The sequence below is a fragment of the Dipteris shenzhenensis genome, chromosome 10, assembly GCF_047967505.1.
Source record: "Dipteris shenzhenensis isolate YYH24624 ecotype China chromosome 10, Dip_SZ_1.0, whole genome shotgun sequence".
NCBI classification, from domain to species: domain Eukaryota; kingdom Viridiplantae; phylum Streptophyta; class Polypodiopsida; order Gleicheniales; family Dipteridaceae; genus Dipteris; species Dipteris shenzhenensis.
This window is the reverse complement of record NC_141605.1, coordinates 26,767,028-26,783,718: the sequence shown is the minus strand read 5'-3', so window position 1 is coordinate 26,783,718 and position 16,691 is coordinate 26,767,028.

Here is a 16,691-nt window from a genome sequence, read left to right as displayed (position 1 = left end):
ACTTGTATATATTTCTGAGTTTCTTGTTGATGCGGATAGCTCTCTCCCACGACTATGGAGAGATGATGAAGACCTAAGGATGACCTCTATTGTGCCTCAAGGGAAAGGACGCAACAAAGTAATAGACACGGAGTTGCATAATAGTATCAACCTCTATTGCGTGCTTAATAGTGATGTGATGAAAAGATGGGTGACAAGATACGAGGATGCAAAGGCAAGAAGACAAGAAGAAAGGGCCCTCTTTCGTACACACCATGGATCTCGTGTGCCATACCCTCAGTATCTAAGAGCACTTCCAAATGATATTCATGTGGATTGGCTACTTGATGAAATGGAGAAAGTAGAGAAAGACGAGGGGATGCATATCACAATGGAGGAATGGGAGTATGCTAGGGGATGCATGAGCAAGGTCGGTATATAGAATGTTATGCATAAGTTAGGAGCTTTCAATAATTTAAATTGCTTATTTAATTGATTTTGTCTTGGTGTAGTGCACTATGTTCAATTCTATATTGTATGAGGGCAAGCATTTTTGAACACAATGGATTGATGATAAGAGAAACACATAAGATTGTGGCGTCATTACTAGCTTTGAGGGAGCCAATGGAGCCATGGATGATTATTGTGGCATAATCCAAGATATTATTAAGCTTGACTTTCGATGCTTCTTTGTGTATGTTTTGGATGTAAAGTGGTTTAAGGACGTGGTGGAAAGAGGCCCTAATGCAACAATCAAATGCCATGCAAGTGGCTTTGTAACTATTGACTCCACAAAGTTTTGGCAAAGTAGGAAGGACACACTAGTACTACCGCAACAATGTGAACAGGTACTGTGCACACATATAAAAATACTCGCTTTTAAATATTTGATGCAAGAAAAATAACATGATTGTATTTGTGTTTGAATTAGGTTGTCTATCAACCAATGGTGGATAATAATAGATGGTGGCATGTCATACCTATTATGCCACGTTCCAAAGTGATGTATAGTACATTTACTAATATGGAGCGTATGGAGGATGATCATGGCCATGGATTTGATGATGACCATGATACGAGAGAGGAGGATGATCATGAGATAGGAGATATAGATATTGAGGCCATTACCTGTGAGGACGAGCCTACCATTGGTGATGCTGATTTCGATGAGCACATGAGTAGGACAAGTAGTAGTGGGTTGAATGTATTTGTAGATCTAAACACTTGTTTGGATTTTGAAGTAGATAGTTTGGCAAGGGTTGATCTCATTGAGGATGAGATTGAACCGTAGCCCCATCATTGATATTGGCAAAACTATTTTACATATTGTCTCATTCTCCTCACCTCACTTAATTCTTGTATATGTGGGCTTGCAAAAAAGCATTGATGTTTTTGTTAAAATTATGTGCTTTGGTAATCATGGGCAATGTTTGGAAAGCAATGATGTACACCAAAATCTCACTTTCTGTATTCTCTAGTTTGCGTCTATCTACGCGTCTAAATGCGCATCTAATTCTCAATGTAAACGCGTAAATAAACACGCTAATACATGCGCAAATAGACGTGCTGATAAATGCAATGTTAGACGATCCAGTATTTTCTCAGTTTAGACACGCAAATAGACATGTTAATACATGCACAAATAGACGCGCTGATAAACGCAATGTTAGACGAGTATTGGGTAGTTTTCTCAGTTTAAACGTGCAAATAGACGTGTTAATACACGTGCAAATAGATGAGTTGTTAGACACACTTTTAGATGCGCCCGTTATTCCTCTACTAAAGTAATGCCTACAGATGTGCCCGCTATTTTGCACGTCTACCAAGCGCGTCTATAGTTGCTTTGTGTTGTTGTGTTTTCATACCTCTATCCAAGGTAAGTGTCTTATTAGTTGCTCTTCTCTCTCAATCTATGATGCTTCTTATACACTCAGAAAGTTGTTCTCTTCATATTCGTCCTTTGTCGCATACAGGAAAGAATGTTTTTGGGTACTTTTGTTCTTTTTGGGGTTGGGCATCTATCGTCGTTGTCAGCTTTTTATCCAGATTTGTCTGTCGGAGTGCATCTAAAAGTGCATCTAACAGGGCGTCAAATTTTTTTAACACTATGCAGCGCACCTATAGATGCTTCTGCAATTCATCATGTGGCTAGGAAGATCTTTAAGAGCCTAGCCTAACCCTCGGGATGCCTTATTACAGTAATTAAGTAACATTTTGGGGCACCCTCCCACTCCAGAGGAGTTATACACATACATGACGAGCACTCAAAACACCCCCCATGAGTTGGCTTTATAGACTCCAAACCACCCCACACTAGCTGAGATTACTCCTGTGGAGTCGAGATAGTCTAGCAGGCAGCAGAGCCACCAGCCTTCTCCCCGATCATCAAGAGTCCCTTCTCTCTTACGCTATGGAGTCCCTTCTCCCCTGTGGTTTGGAGTCCCTTCTCCCCTGCAGTCAGGAGGCCCTTCTAGATTGCAGAGCTGCCAAGATACTCCTATGCAATCAGGAGTCCCTTCTCCAGAGGGTGAGCGCCCATTGTACTAGCTCATCACGACAAGGCAACATGCATAGTAGCAGGGAGAGCTCTGGGGGATGCATGGCACAGTGCTTTGGGGGTAACTTGTGGGGACAGGGAGGATTTAGATGAGGTAGACATGCCAAAGGGTGATGATACGATCTTTTATGACATCACTGTAACGGGTTACATCTTGATGGATGCACGGGGGAAGGACATCATGGTCTTCATGCACTCTGTAGTTCATAACAACTACAGATATTTCTTTAATCCATTCTAAAAGAAAAAAAAAAGTTTGGTTGATGATACCATCAATGCTATATGCTCTAGGTATCCCAATCCATCCAACATTGAGTTCACAGAGAAATGGGCAAAGTCAAAGATTACCATTACCCTTGCCAATAAGAGATCTTTGCTTAAGAGGAAGGCACTAGCCGAGATTGCTAGGAGAGAGGGAGGTCAACCACCAAGGGGCTAGTCCCACACTGCTCATAAGCGCGAGTGAAAGAAAGCGATGAAGGCATTGAAGGCGACCCCAGTCTGCAGCATGTGGAGGCACGAAGGATCCAGATGGAGCAATATGGAAAAGTGCATTTTGGAGCAGGGGGTATTGCATCATGGGAGGTCTAATTTGTAAGTATCTCAAATTATATTGTGTTTATGTGGTTTATTAGGAGGTTATTTCTTTGTACTAACCCCTCCGCAAAGTGTCATCTTGCAACTTGATATCGTGGGTAGATACCCTACTCCTATTGAGATAGCCTACCATCGTGGACATTGCAGGTGACATACATGGAGGCACTTCTATGATGAGGGTTTGATTTCTGAGGAGCAATATATCCAGGCTACTAGAGCGCCCTTGCAGGTATTTAAAAGTACTTAAATAATGTCAATGTTATAAATAAAGATTTAATTTTTCATACATTGATACATGTTGTCCCTCGTTTATAGGCCCCTGGGATATTCAGGAGGAAGAAGGTGAGGATACTGAGTAGAAAGAAGGAATGAAGAAGGGAGCGAGGACGCTAATGACTAAGATAAGTCATAGAAGTAGTGCTAGAATTAGTGCTAGCTACTCTTTTTTGTGCTTGAAGCCATTGGCTTGGTTTAGGGCCTCTCTTATATACACACTCCTCTTATTTTTTGTACTTGAACCCACAGCTGGCTTGGCTTTGTGCTATATGTATATATAAGCACTTTTTGGGCTATGAATTAATATACAATCCTCTTTTTTTTTGGCATTCAATTTCCTTGTGCAATGTTCTATCAAAATGCCTTGTGAACTAAACTTTGGAGTTGTAATGTTTTATTTGAAATTATAATTGTCGGCTATAGATGTGCATGGAGTCGTGCAAATTAGAATGCAATTGGCTATAAGAACTGAATTGCACTATATAGAAATGGGATTCCTGCAATCACACAACACACACAACATTTTGTTCAACCACACAGATTTTTTTTTAAAAATTATGTAGAGCGTCTATAAGCGCATCTTTCTATTTTTTTAAAATATCTACAAAACATCTAATAGTGCATCTCTCTATTAGATAGACGCGCCCATAGACACGGGTCTGTAGACATGCTAATAGACATGCAAATAGACGTGCCCATCACTTTTTTTTTAAATTCAAAAAACACGTCTGTACATGCATCTATGGATGCATTTTGTTGTTGTGATATCTCTGTGCCTATACTACTGACGGATAAATGAAGGTAGTGCAGAGATCAGTTATTCAACTGATGGCTTATGACAACTTGCAATTAAATTTATTGAATGCTCAAGATGTGCAAGACCTAGCCTCAAATGATCAAGACCTGCATTGGCATCAATTTTTTGAGAGTAATGTGGAAGATTTCAATGAGGCTTCTATTGATTAGAGAATGGAGGACAACAATGATAGAAAATGTTTTTGGTCGTGAAGACACTCATATTTACTTTCATTGTCCTAAGGTATAATTAACCCATGATTGTTCAAGATTGTCAATGGTTAGCTTTACCTCAACTTTGCATACTATCGAAAATGCATCGACACTTTGTTTTTTTTTTTCAAAGCCTTATCAATGCAAATATCGATGCTAATATTAGGAGTTGCATGACTGTTGCTAATATTAGGAGTTGCATAACTATTATATCAACATTTTACTAACTTTTGGACTTTTTATCTAATTTGCTAACGATATAATCAACACTAGCATTGATGAGTTTATGTGAATTATCGACAATACTATCAACGACAACATTGATGCTACTATCAACACTCATATCAATGAACATAACTTTCACAACATGGATGCTCGTGTGAATGGTAGTAGAGTTCATAACACCACTTTCTTAAGGTGTGCAATTAAAAGTTACTCGTTGAGAGCTCATTTATTCATGGAGACCACAATAACATACTCAACTTGATGTGACCAAATATGTATAACTACTAAGGTTGGATCACATTTGCCCTTCTACAAGAAATGCAAACATGTGGAAGTTGTCCTTCCCAAAGTTTTCTAACTGTCGGCATGAAGATTTTCCAACTGTGTTTACTTTACGAATACCAAATATAACGATGACCACAAGGAATATGACCTCCCAAAAAAACTTATCAAATCAAACTTAACATTTGCAATTCACCTACATAGACATCGACTTTTCGTCAACACCTCAATTTTGTACCGTTTCCCTGGTGATGGAGATGTCCACGTAATTGAATCTCTTGGAAATACGACGTCCAATGAGTATATTTCAGCTAGAACTGCCATTAGAACTTGTAACCGTAGCTGGAAGGGCAGATTTCTTTCCTATGATTGAGATTCTCTGTAATCGTTGGTCAGTTAAAACCTCTCAGTAACGAAATTTACTTCCATTGCTACAGGTTTGCAAGAGGCTCATCGCAAAAGGAAGCGGCAAGATGAGTCGGATACAAACAAAGAAAAGCCCTGAGTTTTGCATTTCTATGTCTACGCATCGTTGTTCACAGTGAATACCAGCCCCGCCACAGGATAACCCAAGCTGTAGCGCTCTGTGAAATTTCTGACGCTGAAATGAGCTGGCAATGCCGTCGTTATATTCTTGATGGGCTCATATTGATGTGCCTGTGTCACAACACAATAGTTTACAGGTCAAGAGACATTCACAGAATGCACACAGCCAAGACTCTGATATTGAGTAAATATAGGCGAATAAACATAGGCGACGGCCAGCTGAAGACACCTGTTCGAAGAGAAGGTTGTAATAACGGTGAATTCCATAAGGAGGTGGAGCTGGGACAGGCTTCCTCGGCTCCACAAAGTGCAAGACTACAGTCCCTGTTTGCGCTACATCTGTCAAAGAGTCGCACAAATAACTTCAGGTCATCCGCCGATCGTTGCTGTTGCGAAATTTGCATTTGCAATAGCATTTACCGGCCTGCACTTGGCCGGGCACATACTGTAAAAGGCCGTGGTGGTAAACAGAATGTTTCTGAGAAGTTAAGGAAGACCTCACCTTGGGAAGCCAGAGTTGAGCCCTGCATGTTAGAAACGATGTAATGAAACGGGTACGAGGATTGAACGCGTCGGGATTCAATGATAATTAATGTGTACGCAGCACCAACTTTGACATCCGGACCAGAGATTTCCACGCGAGGTGCGACTTGGTCTGCTTGCCATCCTTTTCAACCCTAGAGTCCGCGAAAGAGACACTCACGGTAATGTTGGGGGTCTCGCCGTATGCATCTAGCCAAGGAGGGATGATAGAATCACGAAGCCTACAGGCATAGCCAAGTTTAATGCGAATAGGAGAAGAATGGAGGGCAGCAGGTGAGCGGCCATGGGTGGTCCAAAATGAAGGTACGTTACAAGCTGCTTCCAGATAGGCGTGCCTTAGAAAGCGTAACAGAGTCAAAATCTGAAGGTAGAGGAAGGGAAGAGAAACTCTGGAGATCTTGCCTGCAAGCAGACCTCGATAAGTAACTCCCGAGTCAAGATGGTGGATATGAAGGTGAGGTTCTGACTTTTGTCTGGTCCGAGCGACTCGCTTTTGTGCTTGCTTTGTTTTTAATTCATCGTTGGAAATGTTCGCCAGGAGCCAGCTGTCAACGTTCGAACTTCGTTGTCCGATGGTTCACGTCTCACTGCCCTATCCAAGAGTTTTGTCTGGTTATAGCGAGTCGCTTTTGTGTTTGCTTTGTTTTTTTACTGATCGTTCGAAGCATTGGGCAGGTGGTATTTGATGGTATTCAGTGACGATTCATGAACCGTGGAGGAGAACAGCTCAGTGCTGCATCTTTGTTAAATTTAGGTTGGCCTCCGCCTGGAGCTGCCTGCAGGCAAGCCTGCATCCAGCTACTCGCCAGCATGCATTTCATGGGCGTCTCAAAATTTAAGGTAAGGCTGTTCAGCAACAGCTAGAAGTATTTGGGCTTCAAAGAGAGAAATTTAGAAATTCGATTTCCAAAATTAATTCCTTTTGTATGTGTGCATGCTTTTTGGCCTGCCCCCAATGGGGTAGGCCTTAGCATTCGTTTCGCAATGAAAGAGAACAAGATGAATTGCATTCAAATGGCCTGCCCATACTTGAAGATTGGCATTTCGCAATGAAAGAGAACAAGATGAATTGCATTCAAATGGCCTGCCCATACTTGAAGATTGGCATTACAGACAAGAGTCAACCCATATATTGTTGTTAGCATTTGTATTATTTGTTTGAGCCTGTGTTCCTCTATGAAGGAGTTTAATGGAGATGTTCTCATTGCATTGGTGTTGTGGTCAATGTCTTTGAGTATGTATGTGTGTGCTTGATTGTGTATTTGTGATAATAAATGTTCAATTGCTTGTACAAGTTCTCTTGCTTTTACTTGAATGGATTTGTAAATATTGATTAATATAGCAACTTTCCTGTATTTATTGTGTCAATGAATTGTTAGCAATGCCTCGATGATGTTCTCGTTGCAGTATTTGGAGTGTAGCAAATCAGACTATGCCTTGTAGTACATTGATATCCCTAGGCCATTAGTGCTTGAAACGATGTTGAATTTTGGGAGCATAAGGTTTTAAGAATTGTATTAATGTGTCTCTTAGTGGCAGAGGATTGTTACTGCCAATAAACTTTTACATTGAAGGTTGTCTTCTTTGTAGCGCAGTTGAATGGTCTTGTGTTAAACGATTGTAAGTTTGTACATTTGTTTCCATTGATGGAGAAGTCGACTTGCTTGGTTTGCCGTTTGGATCCTTTTTGTAGTCTTGCGATTTCTTGTGATACGTTGTCGTCCACCTTTATTTGTTTTCTCTCTACTTTATTAAGCAATTATACATTGTTTGGACCTCTAATGCGTGAGAGCGATGATGGATCAAATGCAAGGTTATCCATGGATAGTCCTTGTGCTCGATGTATAGTCCTTGCAATAGCTGGCTGGATCAGAAGTTGAGTTCTTGTAATTGTGTTTAGGTTGTTTTTGGTGACTTGGAATTCCCTCATTACGTCTGAGAGTATTGGTGTCTAGTTGCATGGTGTTGTTTCAATGTACAAGGAATTGTTATGTGCCCTTGCAGTGTGTCTTCCTGTTTTACATGCATTGAACTCTATCCAAACCACTCCTATGCATCATCTGCAATGGTATGTTTTGAATATGCCATTAGCCCCATTTACTAATCCAACTTCGGTGCTTATGTTTCCTGAGAATATCTCTACCAGCATTTCTTTGTTAAGATTTAGTTGAGTGTGTAATACTGTTGTTGCTTTCGGGTCACTCAAGATTTTGATTGTTTTACTACGTCTTGTGACGTGTGTCCTTTGCATTTAATGTATATGCTTTGCTTGTCAGAATTTGGAAGATTTCATTGTTGTGCTTGTCTTTCACAACGTTTGTGACATAGAAAAGATGTGCTAATATATGGTTTTCTAGTGGCTTTTTCCTATAATGTTCATTAAGTTGACAGACTACCTAGATCAGTTGTGACAGACTGTTAGATTGAGTCTCCCCCCATGTAGGGGAAGGAGTTTTGTTTAAGGAGGAGTTACTATGGGTATACAAGTAGGCAGAGAGTAGCAAGAAGTTGGTGAAAAGAATGTGTGTTGAGGTCTATCATAGTGCATCAGACTGGCCTAAATTAGAGCTGGGAGATGCTTGCTATAGAGAGGTTGCAACATAAGATAGTCACAAATTTGGAATTTTGTTGAGCCACAAAATGTCATCGTATTTTTGAAAAAGTAAAAACCTTGCAGGCATTTCTTAGACTTGTGGACTTTCTTGGACTACAATCATCGATGATCTATGGTGCTTGTAATACCTAATTTTGTGTTGACCTGCTTCCATGTTAATACTTAAATTCTCTGGAAATATAGTTGGTTTATTCTTAGTATCAATAATATGTGAGCATATACAAATTATCTCATGTTTTCTTGAGTAACCTGTTAACCAATCTTGAGTAAATTGTTTTCTTGAGTAAACTATTAACCAATCTTGTTTTAGTCGACCAAAGTAAACTCAGATGGATCTTGAGTTTATACATGACTGCTTAATACACGAGGTGGATGAAGTGATGAAATAGGACTACTCTAATGTCTTAGTAGCCCGATGGCTAAAATCTGACAGTTAAAGATAACTTGCCTAAAGGGGACTATTTTAGTACAGCACTTTGAAAGGAATTTTAGGATAGCCCGGTGGTAGAGCTGGATAAGTGGTCACCAGCGCAGAGATTGGTTGCACACTAGGATATTAACTGCTACAAGTACGGTGGTTTGCTTCTATTATTACAAGATGAATGGCATACAATTCATTCGTTTAGGATTTGTGGAGTTGTGGATTCGTTATGGGATTTAATAAAACCAGTGTGGTGGTTCTTTAGAATATACTAAAAGCAAGCATGAGATTTATCATTTGGGATTTATAAAAACAATTACAAAAACAAGCGCGGGGTTAGTTTGGGATTTACTAAAAGAAGTGGTCTCAAATAAAATTTCCATTTTTCGGGATAAATGGAATATTGTTTCCTTGCAATGAGACTACATTTTCTTAGTACTATCTTAGTCATCCTCATCCACCACTCCAAGACACCCCAACATGTGCTCATGCATGTCTAAATCCAATTTGGAGACACTCTTGCCCTTCTTTCATTGTGACACAGGTCGCATCTGGAACTTAATAGCTCTTATTAGATGAGAGTACACAAATGTTCGTGGAGTCTTATGTAGCAGTTCGTAATTGTGGCTTCTCTTGGATGTTTTTTTGTACAAACAATAACCGACTATAGATTGTTTCCCAATTATCCTTAAATGCTTTCTCAACCTTATGCTTGGGTTTTGTGCACTCCAACACAAAGTACAGTTCATCTTTCTCATTCTCCTCAAAGGCAGCGAAAACTGAAAAGTTATCCCTCTCTTCTAGACAATCAGTGAGGTCATCAAAACTCTCCCCAAACTATGGCGAGTCATTGTTTGTCTCTCACAACAACACAAAGAAACTATAGACACGCTTAATAGATGCACAAAATAGCAGGCGCATCTATAGGCATTGCTTGAATAGAGAAATTACGAGCACGTCTAATAGCACATCTATTTGCGTGTGTATTGATGCGTCTATTAGCACGTCTACACTGAGAAAATACGAGCCCGTCTAACACTAAATCTAATAGCGCGTCTATTTGCACGTGTGTTAGCGTGTCTATTAGTTCGTCTACACTGAGAATTAGACGCGTACTTAGATGCAAAATAGAGAATATAGAAAGTGAGATTTTGGTGTACATCACTGCTTTCCAAACATTGCCCATGATTACCAAAGCACATAATTTTAATAAAAACATCAATGCTTTTTTGCAAACCCACATATACAAAAATTAAGTGAGGTGAGGAGAATGAGACAATATGTAAAATAATAGTTTTGCCAATATCAATGATGGGCTACGGTTCAATTTTGTCCTCAACGAGATCAACCCTTGCCAAACTATCTACTTCAAAATCCAAACAAGTGTTTAGATCTACAAATACATTCAACCCACTACCACTTGTGCTACTCATGTGCTCATCGAAATCAGCATCACCAATTGTAGGCTCGTTCTCATGGGTAATGGCCTCAATATCTGTATCTCCTAACTCATGATCATCCTCCTCTCTCGTATCACGGTCATCATCACCTCCATGGCCATGATCATCCTCCATACGCTCCATATTAGTAAATGTACTATATATCACTTTGGAACGTGGCATAATAGGTATGACATGCCACCATCTATTATTATCCACCATTGGTTGATAGACAACCTAATTCAAACACAAATACAATCATGTTATTTTCCTTACATCGAAGGTATCAAATATTTAAAAGAGTATTTTTATATGTGCGTACAGTACCTGTTCACATTGTTGCAGTAGTACTAGTGTGTCCTTCTTACTTTGCCAAAACTTTGTGGAGTGAATAGTTACAAAGCCACTTGCATGGCATTTGATTGTTGCATTAGGGCCTCTTTCCACCACGTCCTTAAACCACTTTATATCCAAAACATACACAAAGAAGCGTCGAAAGTCAAGCTTAATAATATCTTGGATTATGCCACAATAATCATCGATGGCTCCATTGGCTCCCTCAAAGCTAGCAATGATGCTGCAATCTTGTGTGTTTCTCTTATCATCAATCCATTGTGTTCGAAAATGCTTGCCCTCACACCAAATAGCATTGAGTTTTCCAATGCAGATTTTGAACCATGCTTAGTGGGTAACCAGTGAGACAAATGGCCTCAAAAACATCTTGTTGCACTTTCTCTATATGTTGTTGTCTAAATGACTCTTCCAAAGATCTTTGTTACGGATGCGCACGCGATTGTGAACGAGAAATTCACTACATTTTCCACTATCCATATACTTCATAGAGTCGCTTGCCATCTGTGTGGACGAGGCACATCTACAGATTGACTAGCTAGAGGTGTGAGTAAATCATCAGGCATATGTTCTTGAGGCTAGGATTGGTGACATGCGACTATATCATCTACCTAGTTGTCCGTACTTTTAGGAATTTGTCCGCCTAGAGTGGCTATAACTCTCTCAACTCCTGGCCCCTTGCTTTTCTAATCTATTTGTTGCTATCCCCTAAGAAGTGCTTTTGCATTCTTGTGGCAGAGCCTGAGTACTCTTCACGACAAACGTTGCATTTTCACTTCTTGTTAGGCAACATCGTAACGTAATCGCGAGCCTTTGTTGGATTTCTTTCTCATCTGGAGCCATGCTTCCAATAAAGGCTGTAAGAGAAACATACAAAAATTTATATAAGTACTATGTATATTCACATTAGTTTTCATGTTTTGGAAACTATCGTATCATTTAGGTTTTAGGACACATAACAATATTTTGAATCGTTTACAGTTCTACATCCAAAATCAATGTGGCTATTTGGGACAGTAACTTAGAATACTCCATGAGAAAGGAGCGAAGGATGTGGCCCAATGTTCATAGAAAACCGGCAAACTACATACAATGAGATCGCAAATTTTTCAGTCTACTAGATAAACTTACTTTTGCATTTTTGGAAATCCATAGAAATTTTCATCTTCTAGTTATGCCCTTAACTTGAAAAGCTTTAGGAAAGATTTGTGACATGCACTCGAGGATGTTGCAACATTGAATTGAAAAGTTCAGTCCTAAGTTCTGCACGCATGCCAGTCATCATGTTATCAAAAAATTTCACAGTTTTGTTAACAATGCTCCAATCCTACAAGTGATCATGTCCATGTATAGTAGCCTCCCTCCTATGTTTGTCTCTTGCATGCTGCTCTCTTTTCTTTCTAGCTTCATAATCCCTTACAACATTGTCTCGTATTGTTGGTTCAATGGATCTTCCCATGTTGCCTTGCATTGGCTCACGTCATTGGTAGCTCAAATGTAAACCCCAAACCTGTAATTCAGTGCAAGCCAGAACTAAGCAATGCTCTGAACGATGAACAATAGAAACCAAAAACCTATACAATTTTTTGCATCAACTCCATAATGTGAAGTCTAAAAAGAGAACAAGTGGAAGCCGTTTGCACTATTGTGAAAAGAGCTCGGGCAACCGTAGCTTCTGGTAGACAAATAAATGAAAGAAATGATTGACTTTTGTCATTCATTAGGCCTACCTAAAATGTAAAACAAAGGAGAGGTAGTGAATGGAGAGAGAGACGGAATGACAATACAAATGAGGGGCCCTAAGTCTTGAATGCTCACTCCCAAAGCCATTAGTGCACTTAACTTCCAATTGACAATAGCCAATCAAAGCATCACACCTATTTTAGAAGCAAATTAATCTTAAAATTTCCGAATTTGTGCTTTACAAAATGAGAATGATTGCTAAGGCTACCTAGAGGGCAGGCCAAAAGTGTAAGACAAGTACTGTGGGAGCTTCACCCGTCTAGAGATGAGTTTGCTTCAATCATCTCTGTACGGGTGTGAAACTCCCTTATATGTAAAACCTCTGTGTGGACGGGTGTGAAGCTATATGTAAAACGTCTTTGTGAACACTCAGGATGCCTCTTGCAACCATTGCTAATTCCTAGAGGTTCACCAGCTGCATCCTCTTGCAACATTGCTGGTTCCTAGAGTTTCACCAGGCTTCACGTCATATATCCGATATCGTTCCAAGATCAGGTGTAGGATCTAGGTGTATCTGTGTCAGACCTGAGGCCTGACAGCCCTACTTCTCTTAATAAAGTCTTAGATACAGCCTAGGCCTAAAACAAAGACAAGAGGAGAAGAGAAACGTTGGATCAAGAGACACCACTGAGCAGTTCACTCGCTGTTCTCCAGAGAATACGTACACAATTAGATGACTGGGGTCCATTAGATCCGCAAGAAGCGCTGCAACAATCAAGCGTTTTTCCGACGACGTGAAAATAAGTTAGAGGTGTGAAGATGGTGTCACAACTTACAAGTTACAACTTTATGCGAAGCGGAGAACTCTTAAACGTTGACAGCAGGCTCCAGCTGCCAATTGCCCAATGCTTACTATGAGTTTAAAAATGGAGTTCAAATTAGACAAACACAAGCGACAGCTTACTACGAATTGAAGTAGAGTTCAAACAGAGCAAACACACAAGCGACTTGCTAATCAGGCAAAATTCGGGCATAGGGCGGTCATGAAATGTAACCACTGAGAGGGAATACTTACGAGTAGTAAAATCAGTGTGCAGTGGTTACATTTCACCAAATTGAAAAGTATTCTTTGTAACTACTGGGGCGGTTAAATGTAAACACTGAGATTTGCAGCATGCTTTGTTGGATTCCGGCATAGGGCAGGTCAAATTATGTAGAATTGAGAAGGAGTACTTACGAGTAGTAAAACCTCAGTGTGCATTGGTTACATTTCACCAAATTGAAAAGTATTCTTTGCAACCACTGAGGCGGTTAAATGTAGATTTGCAGTATGCTTTGAATGTGTAGTAAAACCTGCAGCCTCCCGAGTCCCTTTAAAATCCGCTTAAATCGACCTTCAACCCAACTTAGTTGATTCTGTGGACTTCACTTTCATCTCCAGTGTTTCTCTTCCCTTCGTCGCTGCCTATCCTCGTCACTGATATTTGATTCTGTTACGCTTGTATAAGGCATGCCTACCTTCTTGCAGCCTGTAGCGTACCTTCACTTTGCACCACCCATGGTTGCTCACGTGCTGCCCTGCATTCTTCTCCTATTCGCCTTTCCAAACCTTGCTTTTGCCTCCACGCTTGGTGATTCTATCATCCCTCCCTGGGTAGATGCATACGGCGAGGCCTCCAACATTACCCTGAGTGTCTCCTTCGCTGGCACTACGGTTGAAAAGAATGGCCAGCTGCTGGCGCTCAAGCAGGCCCAAGTCACTCCTCGCGTGGAAATCTCTGGTCCGGATGTGAAAGTCGGTTCTGCTTACACATTTATCATTGTGGATCCCGATGCGTTCAATCCTCGTACCCCTGTCATTAAAGACGTTATACATTACATCGTTTCCAACATTCCGGGCTCAACTCTGCCTTCCCAAGGTGAAGTAAAGCAGGTCTTCCCTAACTTCTCAGAAATATGTGGTTTAATGCTGTTGCAAATGCGAACTTCGCATCAGCAACGATTGGCGGATGACTTAGTTTATGCCTTCGCGACTTGTTTACAGATGTAGCGCAAACAGGAACCGTGGTTTTGCACTTTGTGGAACCGAGGAAGCCTGTGCCAATTCCACCTCCCTATGGAATTCACCGTTATTACAATCTTCTCTTCAAACAGGTTCCTTCCAACAGCCGTCGCTTATGTTTATTCAACCTCAGCATCTCTTTTCTGTGTGCATTCTATGAATTGTCTCTTGACGTTTGAGCTATTGTTTTGTGACACAGGCACGTCAATATGAGTCCATAAAAAATATAACTACGGCATTGCCTTCTCTTTTCAGCGTCAGAAATTTCACAGAGCGCTACAACTTGGGGTATCCTGTGGCGGGGTTGGTATTCACTGTGAACCTGGATGCGTAGGCATAAAAATGCAAAAACTCAGCTCTCTCGTTTGGTTGTATCAGGCTCATCTTGTCCCTTCGCTGTAGAAGGGAAGTAACTTTCTACACTGTGAAGTTTATACTGGATCAACGACTACAAGAGTCTCAATCATAGCAAAAAAATCCAGCCTTCCAGCTATGGTTACGAAAATAAATATGGCCTTCCAGCTACGGTTACGAGCTCTGCATATTGTATTTCCATGACTTAGATTGTGGAGTCAATAGTTACAAAGCCACTTGCATGGCGTTTGATTGTTGCATTAGGGCATGTCTTTAAACCATGTGACATCCAAAACATACATAAAGAAGCGTCAAAAGTCAAGCTTAATAATATCTTGGATTATGCCACAATAATCATCCATGGCTCCATTGGCTCCCTCAAAGCTAGCAATGACACCATAATCTTGTGTGTTTCTCTTATCATCAGTCCGTTCTGTCCAAAAATGCTTACTCTCACACCATATAGCATTAAACATAGTACACTACACTAAGACAAACTCAATTGAATAAGCAATCTAAATTGTTAGAAGCTCCTAACTTATGCATAACATTCTATATACCGACCTTGCTCATGCATCCCCTAGCATACTCCCATTCTTCCATTGTGATATGCATCCCCTCGTCTCTCTCTGCTCTCTCCATTTCGTTAACTAGCCAATTCACATGAATATCCTTTGGAAGTGCTCTTAAATGCTGAGGGTATGCCACACGAGATCTGTGGTGTGTATGAAAGAGGGCCCTTTCTCCTTGTCTTCTTGCCTTTGCATCCTCATATCTTGCCACCCATCTTTTCATCACATCACTATTAAGCTTGCAATAGAGGTTGATATTATTAAGCAACTCCATGTTTATTACTTTGCTCCGTCCTTTTCCATGAGGCACAATAGAGGTTATCCTTAGGTCTACATCATCTCTCCCTAGTCGTGGGAGATAGCTATCCACATCAACAAGAAACTCAGAAACATATACAAGTGACTCTTGTACCAACCAACCCTCGGCCATGCTACCTTCGGGCCTTGCATTTTGCCTTATGAAACCCTTCAAGGTTTTCATGAAGCACTTGAGGAAGAACAACCAAATGTTGTGCATACATAGTGCCGCATATAGCAATTTTGTCCACCAAATGCACTATGAGATGTAGTTAGCTAGTTGGCTTGTGAGAATAGAAAGTGGAAAGGTCTCCTCCACTAAACAAACCACCTCCACTAACATAACTCAAGCGTCCTCAAGCGTGGTGGGATCTATTTCCTTTGAGCTCACATATCTAAAAAGAAAAAAGTGCACCATATTAGCAATATGAAAACCTTGCATGGAGCATTGATACGCTTCACATTTTATATCCTGTAAAGTACCTCACAAGCTCGTCCATCTTTTAGATACAATCCTTCACATCTTTCGATCACTACGAGAAATGCTAGTACATAGTTGAATTGAACACATGGGTGATGGTTGATTAGTTGCTTCTATACTCATAAATTTGGAAGGAAAAAGAGATTATGCTAAAAAAACACTTATTTGGTGCATCTTGTGCCAATCATGAGATTTCAAGCCATATAATTGCTCTACACCTCTTTTCTTGCTCTTTGTGAAGGCCCCCTTCAAACACCTCATGCATCCAGTGGGAGTACAAATTGTAGTGATAGATCGATTCACTGCCACCATCTCTAGCTTTGATAACCTCCATGGTGCATGGGGTAAAAAGACACACTCATTTGGCCTCTCTTGTGGAGCCAAGCTTCATGCATCCTCCCTGT